This window comes from Pinus tabuliformis, chromosome 1_2 (genome assembly GCF_031772625.1).
Source record: "Pinus tabuliformis cultivar Carrire ecotype Pingquan chromosome 1_2, CPIR1, whole genome shotgun sequence".
NCBI lineage: Eukaryota > Viridiplantae > Streptophyta > Pinopsida > Pinales > Pinaceae > Pinus > Pinus tabuliformis.
This window is the reverse complement of record NC_142298.1, coordinates 87,286,482-87,300,143: the sequence shown is the minus strand read 5'-3', so window position 1 is coordinate 87,300,143 and position 13,662 is coordinate 87,286,482.

Genomic DNA, 13,662 nt, shown 5'->3' with positions numbered 1-13,662 from the left:
TGGTCGATGCTGGACACCAAACTCACTAAGTCCACAGCCTTCCATCGTCAAACTAATGGCCAGATAGAGGTTGTCAACAGGATGATCATACATATTCTGTGCATGTACAACTCAAAGCATCCACGCACATGGGATGAGAACCTCCCCTATGTTCAGCATAGCTACAACTGGACTCTCCACAGCTCAACTGGCCACAGTCCTTTTCAGGTGGGCTTGGGATTCCAGCCACTATGTCCCATTGATGTGGCCATGCCATTTGCAGTGACTCACGTAGATTCGACTCATGTCCAGTCCAAAATAGATAAGGCAAACAGCTTCATTGATCACATCCAACATATCGCCAACAGGTCCATGACATTCTGGAGAAATCGAATGCCAAGTACAAGCAGCAACATGATCAACATCGGGTGCCACACAAGTTTCAGGTGGGCAACAAAGTCTGGTTGCATTTTCAAAAGGAATGCCTTACCGAAGCCTCTCGGAAACTCAGGCCACTCTGATACGGTCCTTATACCATTACCAAGGCTATGGGAGATAATGCATTTGAGCTCAGCATTCCTCTATTCCTTGGCCTGCACCCTTGTTCAATGTGGATCGCCTTCGGCCATACTTTCCACCATTACTAGATACATCCGACATTGCAGAACATCTCACACCCATAGAGTTAAATCCAGATTACATGGAAAAAGATGAAACTGATCAGATCATGGACACACCGATCAAGCACCCTCGCCAACAGAATATCCAACTGTATCGAGTTGTCAAAGAAATCCAACTCCTTCACCAAGGCAAGTGGCTCACCAAGGACCAAGTTCAGCAGAAGTTTCCTCATCTCATGAAGGAACTCAACGTAATGGGGACCATTGCTTTCTAAGGGGGGTGGAATGATCCAGATGGATATTGGTGGCCACCTGCCATGTCTATTTGGACCCCCACAATTGTTTCTTTCAACTTTTCAGTTTCCTTAACTGTAGCATAGTTTACTATTTTTAGCAGTTTTTCGGGTCCTGAACTTCCGAAGCCGTTTTGAGGCCCTAAACAACGTTTTTTGGGAAAATTGTGAGCAACATGGGGCCATGGATTGATTTTTCTCTTCCCAAAGTTGTATTTCTCATATCGATCTTTCTAACGAGATATTGTGCAAGGCAAACAGAGATTGTATGCCAAAGTTACGACCCCGGGAAGTTGATGTACCAATTTACCCAAACGGAGCCCACAGTTTGGTGTTTCATCTTCTAGGGTTATGTTTTTGTATGTTTAGGGTTTTCCATTGTTTCTCAACAATAAATAGGCCTTCGAGCCTCATTGTAACATAGTTCAGAGACATGTAGCCGCCACATCTCTTCTCAGAGATAAGCTACCATCGCCCTAGGTAGTTTATTTCCATTTCTGTTTTTAAGCATATTTCATTATTTTACAGTAATGAAATGAAGTATTATTTCTGTTGCATCTCTATATGTATGATTATATCTATAAATTGTTGTGTTCCTGTTTAAATCCGGATCAGTGGTTTCAAAGCGGTCTTCTTTATCTCTGTCTTTCTTTGCATGTCCCCAACGAGGTCGGGATATAAAGAGTCAGGGCTTGAACTGGTCGAACATTTGCAAGACCAGCCTCGCAAATTTTGACGGCCTCCCATGGCAGATGAAAAGAAAGACAAGGGGGTAGGAGATCCTATCAAAATCTTGCTCGAAGAGGCCCTCGAGCAACAAAGGAACGCGATGATGGACAACTTTGCCCAGATCATTCAGCGGCTACCCAGGGGCGACACATCTACTTCCAGTGGCTACTCTAGAAGTGCCACACCTGTTAAGGTACAAGTTAACTTTGACATTCCCATATTTGAGGGTCATATAGATGCAAACGTTGTAGATAAATGGTTAAATCTGCTAGAAGGGTATTTTTCTGTTCATGATTTTTCTGGTCAAGAAAAGATTACTTTCGCTCTTCTCAAAGTCGCCACCCACGTCGAGGACTGGTGGGAAACCTACTGCGAGCATAAGGATGAAAGTACGGTCTCACTGTTTTCAGTCGCACCCACTTGGAATTCATTCTGAACTGCCATCAAGGAGTAGTACTACCCTGTCAGAAGCTATAAGAATCAATACATAAAGTGGACCATGCTGCGGCAAGGAAGGGACCAAGACATGCCGGAGTTTACCAATATTTTCTATACCCTTTGCACAAAATTGGGTATCAAGGATTCGGAGCAGCAGTTGGTACTCAAATATTGCGGCTACCTGCACAGGTACATCCAGGAAGAAATAGAATTCTTGAACATCTCCTCGCTCAGCACGGCATACCGATATGCCGTCAAGATCAAGTAAAAGTTTAAAGAGAACAAGTGAGACTTTGGATCTGCGAATCCGAAGCAAGGGAAAGGTGCCCCGAAATCGCAAAACAAAGGACAAATCCAAGGCGAGGCGGCCCAAGACAACCCACCAAAGCTGCAAGAAAAGAACAGCGTCGCGAAGCTGAAAAAGGACACAGGAAAGTCATGTGAGTTCCATAAGAGCTCCACTCACAACACAAGTGAGTGTCAAGCCAAGCAGTCACCAATGGTCGAGCTAAAGGTTTCAGAATTAGATGCATGTTCTAACTCTAAGTCAGAACCTGGCAAGGGGAATAACAAAGGGAATCAAATTATCGATGCGAAGCCTAATGCCATCGTTGCCACCACGAAGATCTAGAAGGACGAACCCGAAGATCCAAAGGAGGAGAAGTGTCTCTTCCACTCCCACATGTGGGTAAAGGGCTCCCCACTATAGTTCATTATCGATAGTGGGAGACAAAAGAACCTCATTTCAGCAGAGGTCATGAAGCAGCTGGGCTTATCGACCACAACACTTCCACAACCATACACCATCGGATGGCTTCACCAAGGATAGGATCTTCACGTGAGTCAGTAGTGTCGCCTTCCATACAACATCAGGCCCTTCATGGATGAGGTATTGTGTGACATTGTTCCCCTTGATGTTTGTGATGTATTATTAGGAAAACCATACTTGTGGAAGCGACATGTTGTGTATGAATCAAGGCCCCATGTTGTTATTGTTACTTTGGGAAATAAGTTGTACAGGATACCAGAGGTAGCACTGCCTACCGCCATCTCTTTGGTTACTGCAAAATAATGCAGTAAGCTCATTTCCAAAACTGGGAAATTTTTTTTCCTGAAGATACACCCTCAAGGAAAGAAGAAGATGGTGGCCATGACCTCTAGACAGGGCCCCTTTGCACGACAACTACATATGGACAAGGTCGTACAGGAGTACGAGGACATCTTCACCTCCCCCGTAGGGGTTCATCTACACTGTCAGTTCAAGCACTCCATCGATCAGACCACAGGCGTGCCGCTGCCCAATGGACCAATCTATCAGCACTCCGTTCTAGAGAATGATGAAATCAAGAGGCAGATTCAGGAGCTACTGCAGAAAGGTCACATCCGTCCGAGTTCACCACCCTGTGGGAGCCCGATCATGTTGGTACATAAGAAGGATGGGACTTGGAGACTCTATATTGACTATCGAGGACTGAACAAGATCACTGTTCGTAATAGGTACCCGATCCCACGGATTGATGACCTCCTAGACCAATTGAAGGGGGCAAAATATTTCAGCAAGATCGATTTGAAGTCAGGATATCACCAGGTACCAATCGAACCCTCCGATGTGTGGAAAACTACCTTCAAAGCTAAGGAGGGCCTTTTTGAATGGTTGGTAATGCCTTTCGGATTTTGAATGCTCCTGCAACCTTCATGAGGCTAATGGATGACATCTTGTGACCATTCACCAAATCATTTGTAATGGTATACTTGGATGACATCCTGATCTTCAGCTAGAGTTGGGAAGAACACCTCCACCACATCCGACAGGTTCTCCAAGCACTACAGCAACACAAGTTATGTACCAATTTGGAGAAATGCACTTTTGGCATGGCCCAAGTTCAATATCTGAGATACATTATTGATGAACATGGGGTGCATGTGGATCCATCCAAGATCCAAGTCATTCAGGATTGGCCATCTCCAACCGCTCTGATAGAGCTCTACAGCTTTCTAGGTCTTGCCAACTTCTACCATAGGTTCGTGTTGGGATTTTCTCATATCACTTGGCCCTTGAGTCAAGTCACCAAGGGAGGAGAGAGAGAAAAATTATTTTGGTCTAAATCTCAACAGAAAGCGTTCACAAAGTTGAAAGATCGCCTTTGCTCGGCACCAATGCTCACATTACTAGACTTGAAACAACCATTTGAGGTCAAGACAGATGCATCTGACTATGCTATTGGGGTAGTCCTTACTCAACACGGCCATCCAGTGGCATATCATAGTGATACACTTTCAAACAAAGTCTGAAAGTATCCCACTTATGACAAAGAGATGTATTCCATTGTGCAGGCCTGCCGACAATGGAAGCATTACATTTTAGGGAAGGAAACGGTCATCCACACAGACCACCGACCCCTGCAGTTCATACAAACCCAAGGGAAATTAAAGAATGATCACCATCAGAAGTGGTCCACATACCTACAACATTTCCATTTGAATATCAAGTATAAGAAGGGCAGCACCAATAATGTTGCAGATTGCCTCAGTCAACCACCGATCATGGCGTTAACCAATGTGCTCAACTCTTGTGGGCATGAGACTTCTGATTGGCCACTTCTCTACAAAAGTGACCAAAAATTCATCCACACATACCAGACACTCTTGGAGGGTCAGCATGTTCCAGATTTTCACCTCTAGGATGCCCTGTTATGCCACCTAGGTCACCTTTTCGTTCCTTCAAGCGAGCATGCCAAGATGATTTCGGAAGCACACTACAGTGGGGTTGTTGGGCATTTCGAGGTCGAGAAAAAAGTGGCATTTCTACAGAAGTATTTCTATTGGCCGAATCTTCAACAAGATGTCGGGAAGTACATCATATCATGCACTACCTACGCCATTGCCAAACCAACCATCAAGAAGCAAGGCCTCTCTACCCCACTGCCTACCCCTAGTCGACCTTGGGAATCCATCTCCATGGATCACATGTCAGGCCTTCGTTCTACTAAGCATGGAAATGACTGTGTTTTTGTGGTCGTCAACAGGTTCTCGAAGATGGCCATCATGGCGGCCTGCAAGAAGAATATCACATCATAAGCCACTACTAAACTCTTATGTGAACGAGTGTGGGTACACTTTGGGATCCCACAGTCTATCATCTCAGATCGAGACAGCAAGTTCCATATTACATTTTGGTCTAGTCTCTGGTCGATGTTGGACACCAAACTCACTAATTCCACAACCTTCCATCCTCAAACTAATGGCCAGACAGCATTCTGCGCATGTACAACTCAAAGCATCCACACACATGGGATGAGAGCCTCCCCTATGTTCAATCGGGCTCTCCATAGCTCGACTGGCCACAACCCTTTTCAAGTTGGCTTGGGATTCTAACCATTATGTCCCATTGATGTGCTCATGTCATTTGCAGCTACTCACGCAAATTCGGCTCATGTCCAGTTCGAAACAGATAAGGTAAAAAACTTCATTGAGCACATCCAACATATTTGCCAGCAGGTCCACAGCATTCCGAAGAAATCAAATTCCAAGTACAAGCAGCGACATGATAAACATCGACTGCCGCACAAGTTTCAGGTCGACAACAAAGTTTGGTTGCATTTGCAAAAGGAACGCATTACCGGAGCTTATCGGAAACTCAAACCACTCCGATATGGTCCTTACACCATTACCAAGGTTGTGGGAGACAACGCATTTGAGCTAAGCATTCCCCCACTCCTTTGCCTGCACCCAGTGTTCAATGTGGACTGCCTTCAGCCATACTTTCCACCATTACTAGACACAACCGACATTGCAGAGCATCTCACACCCACAGAGTTAAATCTAGATTGCATGGAACAAGCTGCAACTGATCGGATCATGGACACACAAATCAAACACACTCGCCAGCCAAATTTCCAACTATATCGAGTTGTCAAAGTAGGCTATCTCCTTCACTAGGGCAAGTGGCTCACCAGGGACCAAGTTCAGCAGAAGTTTCCTCATCTCATGGAGGAACTCAACGCAATGGGGACCATTGCTTCCTAAGGGGGGAGGAATGATCCTGGTGGATATTGGTGACCACTCGCCAAGTCCACTTGGACTCCCACCATTGTTTCTTTCAGCTTTTCAGTTTCCTTAATTGTAGCACAATTTACTATTTTTAGCAGTTTTTCGGGTCCTAAACTTTCGAAGCCGTTTTGAGGCCCTAAACAACATGTTTTGGGTAAACTTGGAGAAACATGGGACCATGGGCCAAAATTTCTCTTCCCAAAGTTGTAGTTCTCCAATATATCTTTCTAACGAGATATTGTGCGTGTCAAACGGAGATCGTATGCCAAAGTTACGACCCTGGGAAGTTGATGTACCAATTTACCCAAACAGGGCCCACAATTTGGTGTTTCATCTTCTAGGGTAAGGTTTTTGGATGTTTAGGGTTTTCCATTGTTTCTCAACAATAAATAGGCCTTCGAGCCTCATTGTAACATAGTTCAGTGGCATGTAGCTGCCACATCTCTTCTCAGAGATAAGCTACCATCGCCCTAGCTAGTTTATTTCCATTTCTATTTGTAAACATATTTCAATATTTTATAGTAATGAAATGAAGTATTAAATATGTTGCATCTCTATATGTATGGTTACATCTGTAAATTGTTGCGTTCCTATCTAAATCTAGGTCATTCATAATAAAATAAATATATTAAATTTATGACATTAATACATTATTATATTCTATATTAGTTTGTCTTTGACCAAAAATTTATGACGCTTATCCATAGTTTAACATGAGTAATTCAATTTTGTATTATTATTATTGAAATTTATTTATTTGTAAGGTGATTGGTTGAGGTATTATTATGGGTTGTTTAATAACTTTCATTTATATTAGTTACTATTTTTTTGTTTTAAGTTTTATTTCATTTTTATTTAACTTTTTTATTTTTTCTTTTTCTTTTTCTATAATTTTAATTTTTTTCACAATATTTTCAATTTAAGGAGACTTATTATTATATTAAAAACATATTTTAATCTTAGATAAAGAGGATTACCAAAGAAAAATGTTATACCACCTTTGTAATAGCACGAGCTACATAAAACTTAAAAGAATCCCTTAAAGAAATCAATTTAAATTTTTCGTTGTGCTGCGCTGCGCAGACCGTGACCTAGACAGCGCCGCCACAGAGACCTCTTCATAGGTTTGTAGCTCCAATGGAGGCCGACGGGGGTGCCGATCCCTCCCCTCCCCTGCCCGAACTCCTCGCATTCAAGAAGCTCATCGCCAGATCTCACAAGAGACCACTGTCTGAGACTCGGTAGAAATTCGTCAAAAAGCTGGACTACATCCCAATCATGGAATTACCAATTGCAGAAACATGCAGATCAGTAGTCAATCTTGCAAATAGAGGGCTCATAGGACAGTTTACCGGGCTTTGGCCTTCTCCCAAATCCATTGAAGCTTGGGTGCAGAGGAATTGGACGCCGCTCATATCAAAAGGAATCAAGAGCCACTTTGTAGGAAAAGGATTCTATGTATTCGTGTTCGAAAGCTCTGAGGATAAAAATCTCATCTTCAGAAATGGCCCATACTTCATGGGGCCTTAGGGTTTATACCTGAACAAATGGACCCCTGATTTTGACCCAACCCAGGATGTGTTGTCTGCCATTCCAGTTTGGGTCCACCTACCTCATCTTCCTTTACATTGCTGGAATCAAAAATCATTGCAAGCTATTGGCAATTCGCTTGGAAGGTATATTGATCAAGCAGTGTGAAAGGATCAGTACTCATGCGCACGGATCTGCGTGGAGGTTGATCTGGAAGTAGGGCTGCCAAAGGCAATTAAACTTACTGCAGCAGACTCGACGCACATCCAAGAGCTAGACTACGAGTAATTACCCTTCAAATGCTAACACTGTCATGGCTACGACCATTTTGCAAGACATTGCAAAAAAAAGGAAGCAGAAGAGAGCGAGAAAGCAGAACAATGGACCACAGTGCAAAAAGCAGGGACAGCAAAACCTAGAAGCAAAGGAATAACAAAGGAAAACAACCCTGGGCCAATGGGGAAAGAACAAAAAGATGGGAACTCCAACCCCATGTCGAAATCAGGATCTCAAAATGCAGAGCCCAGTAAGGCCGCAAAAGAGCTGGAAGTAAATAAGGACTACAGTGAACAACCCAAATCCCCTCCTAACGGGAAAGGAATAGAGGAGCAAGGGAAAAATGTGGGAATCCCCAAAGTAGTCCACTCCCCCTCTTATGCCGACATTGCAAGAAAGAAAGCACATGAATCACCAAGCTCATCGAAGGATGAGATCTTAGAAAGGCCTACCAAAAGAGCAGGAAGAAAGTCCCGCAGAGAAGCAAGGGAGGAAGAAGTTGAAAGGCAAAAGACTCAAGGAAGTCAACCCACTATAGAAATGTCAATCAGCAGAAGTACAAGGACAAGGCTGCCAAAAGGAGGAGGCCCAACCACCCCTAATAGTAAGTAATGAAAATTGTCTCTTGGAACTGCAAAGGGCTGGGGAACCCGATGAAAATTGAAGCGGTCAAAGGTCTACTAAAAGCATAACCAGTAGACATCCTAATGCTCCAAGAGACAAAGATAGAAGGGGGGGTCCTTCTAGAGATCGGAAAAAACAAATGGCAGAAGAATGCAAGAAAAGCAATAAGCGCAAGAGGCTCTTCTAGTGGAATAGCAACCCTATGGAAGGGAGACCAGTTCAAGCTTGTCAACTCCCATAACGCACAACACTAGAGCTTCACAGACTTGAAGCAGATAGCAAATAAGTTAACCATTGCATTATTCAATTTATATGTATTGGTATTGTATTCTGAAAAGAAAAACTTTTTGAAAACATTAAATGAGTTTTTGGAACTAAATACCCCAAACAACATAATCATAGTTGGAGATCTAAATCTAGTGATGAATGAAAAAGAAAAGAGAGGGGGTAGGACCAACAAGGATCAGATGATCTATGTAGTAGAAGACATGATACAACAATGGGACCTACTAGATTTTAAACCAAGAAACGGGCTTTACACTTGGACCAATAACAGGACAGGGGAAGACCACATATCCGCCAGATTGGACAGGTTCTTGGTTCAAAGCACAATGTTGATGGAAAGGAGGCTAATCTCATCAGCCATTCTTCCCAAGCTTACCTCGGATCACAAACCCATCCGGCTAATGTTAGAGGAGGAAGAAAATCTGGGCCCAATCCCTTTTAGATTCAACCCATTGTGGAATATAAAGATTGGCTTTGCAAAAACGGTCTAACTAGCATGGTCCACCTTAGTCAATGGCTCCCCCAATTATGTATGGGAACAAAAATTAAAAATAACAAAAAATGCCCTCAAGGAATGGAGTAAACTCCCATCAAATACTCCCAAAGATCAAAGAATGGAGTCAGTGCAGCACCTAGAAAAGCTGCAAAGTGAAATGGATACAATAGATATAACTAAAACAGAGCTAGAAAAGGAGCAAGAAGCCCAATGCAAAACATTTTTCTCCTTCAGAAATGAAGAAGAATATTGGAGATTAAAGTCCCGGAGCCTTTGGCTGGAAGCCGGAGATAGAAACACAGCATATTTCCATCGACAATGTAGAGCCCGTCTCTCCAGGAATCACATCACAGAGATCACCACCTCCGATGGGAGGTCATGCAAAGGAATAGATAAAATAAAATCTGCTGCTGCATTACATTTCCACCATCTTTAAAGTAAAGAGAATGATGATTGTGAAGAAGAAAACAAAGAATTCCTAAAGAACACTCTGGTGCTGGTCACTAAAGTGGACAATGCAGAATTGTTGAAGCAAACCAATGAAGAAGAAATTAGCAAAATTATCTTGTCCATGAATCCAGATAAAGCCCCTGGGCCAGATGGGTTCACCATTCACTCCTACAGGATATGTTGGGACATAATCAAAACATATCTTATTCGAATGATAAAATGATTCCTTTAGAAAGCAAAACTGGGTGGCAGCACCAACTCAACATTCCTTACTTTAATATCGAAAGAGTCAAACCCTATTTCCTTTGACAGGTTTAGGCCAATCTCCTTTTGTAATGCTTCATACAAAATAATTGTAAAAATCCTTGCAAACATAATAAAGCCATTGCTAAACAAACTCATATCAGATTCGCAAGGAGGCTTCATCAATGGGAGACACATTCTGGATAACGTAATTCAAGTTCAGGAAGCCATGCACTCCAGCAACCTTAGAAATGAGAAAGGCATGCTAATCAAGTTAGACATGGCCAATGCATTCGATAGAGTAAAGCTGTCCTTCCTCTATCAAGTTCTACTTTCCTTCGGATTCGACCAAGAATTTTTCAAACTTATCCAATCTTGTACCATAAGTCCTTGGATTGCGCCTTTGGTAAATGGGAGGCCAGCTGATTTCTTCCAAGCCACGAGGGGGTTGAGGCAAGGATGCCCTCTTTCTCCATTTCTTTACATTTTAATGGCGGATACGTTGAGCAGAAAGTTGGAGCAGGACATGATAGGAGGAGCTGCCCCAGGTTTGAAAATAACTAAGGATATCAAAGTAATAAATCACGCCTTTTTCACGGATGATTCCCTCATGCTGGGTGGAGCTTCAAACAGAATAGCCTCTGCATTCAAAATTACTCTCCAAGCCTACTGCAAAGCAACTGGAGCACCAATCAGTGAAATAAAAAGTGCAGTCTATAGTTGAAATGCAGAAGAGGAAGAAACTCAAAACATAGCTCGCAATTTGGGGTTCAACGGATACTCAAAATGGGACAAAGCAATTATCTTGGACTACCATTAACACTGGGCACAAACAGAGTCAATCTGTGGGAAGGATTAATAACAAAAATCAAAGGCAAAATCGCTGCATGGGGAGGTCAATGGCTAACTCATGGTGGAAAATTCTCTAATAAAATCCGTTCTTTCATCTCTACCAATATATCAAGAGTCCTACCTCATGGCACCAAAGTCGATTTCAGGGCAAATTAATAAAATCATGAGAGATTTTCTATGGCATGGAGGCAAAGGAAATCAGAATAATGGGAGACAACAAAGAGAACCATGAGAGAAGGCGGCCTTCAAATTCGCGATCCAGACCTCGCCAATACAGCTCTGGGATGCAAGATACTATGGAAGCTCCACAGTGACCCCAATCACCCTGTCAGCAAAACATTGAGGCATAAATATATACCAAATGCAAAACTCAGAAACCTGCAAAATGCAAACAGCAAAAGGAGCACGCTGCTATGGCAACTGTGTATCAAAGGATTGCGATTCTTCTCCCAAAATCTGTATTGTATCCCTGGGAATGGTAAGCGTGTCAAGTTGAGAACAGATCGCATAATGGGGCAGTTGCCCTTAGCATAAAATGATAGCCTACAAGAAATCTGCGAGCTTCTTGAAAGCAGAGGAGATAAGACAATATATGATATCTCAATGGGACAAATCCGGGTTCTAGATTGATTGGAACTTTAGTAACATACCAGATCATTTATCACAGCAAACAAAAACGCTAAAATAAGAACTTCGTGAAGCAGCTCCGGTGCACAAGACAGAAAAAGATAAATGGAGTTGGGGACCTACAGGAATATACTCCTCAACCAAATATTACGAGTTGTTGCAATCACACAGAGACAGATCTCTCCGTGCAAGGTTTTGGATGAGGGTATGGGATCCATTGGCGCTGCCCAAGGTTAACTTCTTCTTCTGGATATTAATGCACAAAAAGGTTTTGACTGGTGAAAACTTATTGAAAAGGAAAATAGCAGGTCCGCATAGATGCTCACTATGCAAAGAGGCCATGGAAACTATGGATCACTTGTTTGTAGACTTCTCATTTGCAAACAAAGTTTGGACACTCATACTCCAAGGACTCAAGGCGGCAATCCCCACTAAAATTTCAGTAGTGGACTTATTTTTATCATGGAAAGATCGTTATCCTTTGTCCTCCCTCAACTCCTCATGGGCCAGAATCTGGATCACCATTCCCAAATTTGTGTGTTGGAAGCTATGGTTAGCTAGAAATGAGCAGATATTCAACAATGTAGCCTGGACACCCAACACGGTAGTAGCAAAAGCAAAAGGCCTTTTATTGGAAACTTTGAACTCCCAAAAACTCAAAGATGACTCTTCGGTGCAACAGGAGGAAAAGAGTTGGCTTGGAACCCTTGCATTAACCCAACAGATCCACAGTATTGGAAAACCCCAACTCAATCCTGAGTGGAGGCTAAGAGATAAGGACGAAATATTTCAGAGTTGGTGGAGGCAGCAAGGAATAACTACAGTCTTCTTTGATGGTGCCTCAAAAGGGAACCCTGGGATAGCGGGAGCTGGAGGACTCATATACTCTTCTGACGAAAGCACCAAAGAAACCTTTTGTTGGGGACTAGGACAGTGATCCAACACCCAAGCAGAAATCTTGAGCTTGACAAAATCATGTCAAATAGCTAAAGAAAGAGGACATAGGGAGCTGCAAGCATTCGGCAATTCAGAAACCTTGATCAAAATGATACATTTGAAAGGTCAATTTAATGATGTCGGCTTAAATAAGAATCTGCAAAGGCTGAGATTTATCCTACAATACTTCACTTCTTTTAAATGCTACCATATTCTCAGAGAATCAAATAAAGAAGCGAACTAGTATGCCAATAAAGGATGTCTTTTGAGCCAAGGAGACCTCAGCGTAAACGAGGGAGAACCAGAAAAAATTTGCATCCCATGAAAAAGACATCAGCTTGTAACAAGAAAATGTAAAAGTCTTGCGCTGAAGATTGTAAGGCTTCGGCCATTTGGAGCTCTTTATTAATAAAAATCCATACCCATTTCAGTTTAAATATATATATATATATATAATAAGTTTAATTATAGACAATAATATATACATATATGTGTGTGTGTGTGTGTGTGTATTTTAATATAAACAAATATTAGTTAATCATATTTCTTAATTTTTGGTGATGGCATTCAACAATATAATATTTTATTAGTTGTTTTATTTTTATGATGAAATCTTTGCCTTTGTTATTTTTTCGTTTCATTAAGTTATATTTAAGCTAAGCAGTAGTTACTAGCTACTATGTAGCCCTTTTTTTTTCAAAAATTGTTTTAGTTTTATATTGATTTAATATAAAAATATTTACAAATTTGGTAGTTTGAGGTTTATTTAAGAAAATAAATTAATTAAGTTTGAATTTTATTTTTCTATGCTGTGTCAAAATTATGGCATTTATGTTTTTATATAGTTTTTTTTAAATATTTACAAAATAGTAGTTGTCCTAAAAAAAGTGTAAAGGTATGTTGTTAAATTGGAAAAAGTTGTAGTAATTTTTATTTTTTTAAATATATTTTAATTTTGTAATACAAAATATCGTATATGAACAAGTGCTAAGTAGTGTACATTGTACGCTGAAATAGCTAAGTCCACATGTTTTGAGATAATTGTATTTATATTTATGTTTTGTTATGTTTTCTTTTTTTTAAGAATAACATTAAGACTTGAATACATGACAACAAAAAATATTTTTAATGCAAAACTATTGTGAATAACCTCAATGAAGTGTTGTAAAACTCTGCCAATTGAAAAGACTAAATACAAAGAAGAGTCCCCATCTTCCTCTTACAATTGTATAAC